This window comes from Leptinotarsa decemlineata, unplaced genomic scaffold (genome assembly GCF_025532065.1).
Source record: "Leptinotarsa decemlineata unplaced genomic scaffold, Ldec_3_MD MMD2_tig00005483, whole genome shotgun sequence".
In the NCBI taxonomy this organism is placed as follows: domain Eukaryota; kingdom Metazoa; phylum Arthropoda; class Insecta; order Coleoptera; family Chrysomelidae; genus Leptinotarsa; species Leptinotarsa decemlineata.
Window position 1 is genome coordinate 85,001 of NW_027412627.1, and position 2,500 is coordinate 87,500.

At 49.6% G+C, this 2,500-nt stretch overlaps 1 protein-coding gene and 2 non-coding genes across 3 annotated transcripts in view; all 3 read left to right on the forward strand.

Moving 5' to 3' along the window:
- The window catches only part of LOC141484317 (uncharacterized), a 55,835-nt gene that overhangs the window by 45,129 nt on the left and 8,206 nt on the right, over positions 1 to 2,500 (forward strand). The window lies entirely within an intron of this gene.
- Positions 591 to 745, forward strand: LOC141484330 (5.8S ribosomal RNA). The gene has a single exon (XR_012466585.1). It is a non-coding gene; the product is annotated as a 5.8S ribosomal RNA (ribosomal RNA).
- The window catches only part of LOC141484326 (large subunit ribosomal RNA), a 4,028-nt gene continuing 2,873 nt past the window's right edge, over positions 1,346 to 2,500 (forward strand). Inside the window, exon 1 of the ribosomal RNA XR_012466581.1 lies at positions 1,346 to 2,500. This exon is cut by the window's right edge and continues 2,873 nt beyond it. This is a non-coding gene — a ribosomal RNA (large subunit ribosomal RNA).

Here is a 2,500-nt window from a genome sequence, read left to right on the forward strand (position 1 = left end):
GCGTATTGTTGTGTTGCCGCGTCGTTGTCGTCGATTATGGCGCTAATGTTGTTCGTCGATCGTGTTGTGAAGCGTACGCTCTTTTGTCGAACGCGAACGCGATATACGACGATACATTTCGCCGTCGATGACGATGATGCCGACGACGCCGCCTTCGCCGGGTACCTAGGAGTGTGTGACTGTTAAAAAACCGCTCCGTAGGAAATTATGTTTAATCGCGGTCGAAACGTGAAAGTTTTGTTTCGTACGAATTTTTACGTTACCGGATTACACAACGAGATTTCCGATGGTTGTGAAAGATATTCGCCCGGCCGTGTCAGTTAGAACGCATGGTAAATGAAATACTACGCGCGTCCTCTACACGACGAATATAAAAATTGAGTCGTGCGCGATTTCGGTACACGATGCCTCGTCTGAATATGTGGTGCCGTACGAATACGAAATCGTCGAGCGCTTCTCTTTTTTTATTTTTTTTAACAAGTATATATATATATTATGTACGTTGTTGCATTGGTATAATCTCAACGCTTGCCGAATCGAGACGTCGAACTCTTGAAATTATTTTTTTTGAGTACGTCTAAATAAAAGATTACCCTGAACGGTGAATCACTTGGCTCGTGGGTCGATGAAGAACGCAGCTAATTGCGCGTCAACTTGTGAACTGCAGGACACATGAACATCGACATTTCGAACGCACATTGCGGTCCTCGGATACTGTTCCTGGACCACTCCTGGCTGAGGGTCGTATCAATTTCAAAGACTGCTCGGTTTTTCAAAATTGATATTTTGTAAAAACGTCGGAGCGTGTTGGATGATTGACGTGTTGTTGTTGTTGTTGTTTGTCGTCTATCGAGTCGTCTCGTTATTATAATCGTTATCTAAGTATTTTATCGCCTTCGCGGCGATGACACTTGGTAACAAAAATAAATACACGTTGACGACGACGACGACGCCGACGACGACAAAGACGCGGCATCTTAAAGTGCGAAAGCGACGAATCGTTTTTTCTCATCGCAAGATGAGAGAAACGTTACGTAGTTTGTACACAACGAAATCGTATCGAGTCTCCGTTGTTGGGAAAGCGGCTGCCACGGCAATATACAGGTTCACGCTTGTAGTGTGTGTGTGTATGCTCTCGTTACGCACGATCGTCGTGTCCGAGAATCTTTGATGAATCGAAGACGACGTCTGATCGTGTCGAGCAGCGTACGTACACACGCACACACATTATTACAGGACGTCGAGAACTTTTTTGTCCGTTTCGGTAGTTCTCTCTCGAAATAACGACGGACGAGACTACGTACGTCGACTCGTTGCTGTTGAATAAACTGAAAAATTATTTTATCGACCTCAGAGCAGGTGAGACTACCCGCTGAATTTAAGCATATTACTAAGCGGAGGAAAAGAAACTAACTAGGATTCCCTCAGTAGCTGCGAGCGAACAGGGATAAGCCCAGCACCGAATCCCGCGGGTTAACCGCCGGGAAATGTGGTGTTAGGGAGGATCCGTTTATCCCGGAGTCGTACGGCGCGTCCAAGTCCTTCTTGAACGGGGCCACAGCCCATAGAGGGTGCCAGGCCCGTAGCGACCGCCGTCAATTTCGGGAGGATCTCTCCTCAGAGTCGGGTTGCTTGAGAGTGCAGCCCTAAGTGGGTGGTAAACTCCATCTAAGGCTAAATATGACCACGAGACCGATAGCGAACAAGTACCGTGAGGGAAAGTTGAAAAGCACTTTGAAGAGAGAGTTCAAGAGTACGTGAAACCGTTCAGGGGTAAACCTGAGAAACCCGAAAGGTCGAAGGAGGAAATTCATCGCGTTTCGATCGTCGGCGTTTGACGGGTTTCGTGACGGACGGCGTTCGCGTCGTTCGCTCAGCTCGTTTTTCGAACCGATATCGAACGCGTGCACTTTTCCTCTTGTAGGACGTTGCGATCCGTTGGGTGTCGGTCTAAGGTCCGGGGTGGAGCCCACGTGAATTTTTCGCGTGGACCCTCGGTATCCCGGCCGACTCGCTCGACGGTATAACGATGGCGCGGGGCCGCTACTTTATAATTAGCGTTCGGCTCGTGGCAAGCGCGTCCGGTGTTTGACGGCGATCGGACCTAGCGCCGATCCTGTCCCCGGGCGACTGTTGGCTACGATGTTCTCGAACAGACCTCGTTGAAACGCCGATCTGCAACGCTATAGCTTTGGGTACTTTCAGGACCCGTCTTGAAACACGGACCAAGGAGTCTAGCATGTGCGCGAGTCATTGGGACATAACTAAACCTAAAGGCGCAATGAAAGTAAAGGTCTACCTTGCGTAGACCGAGGGAAGATGAGCGGTTCGCCCTCAAAGTGGCCGCTCCGCATTCCCGGGGCGTCTCGTTCTCATTGCGAGAAGAGGCGCACCAAGAGCGTACACGCTGGGACCCGAAAGATGGTGAACTATGCCTGGTCAGGACGAAGTCAGGGGAAACCCTGATGGAGGTCCGTAGCGATTCTGACGTGCAAATCGA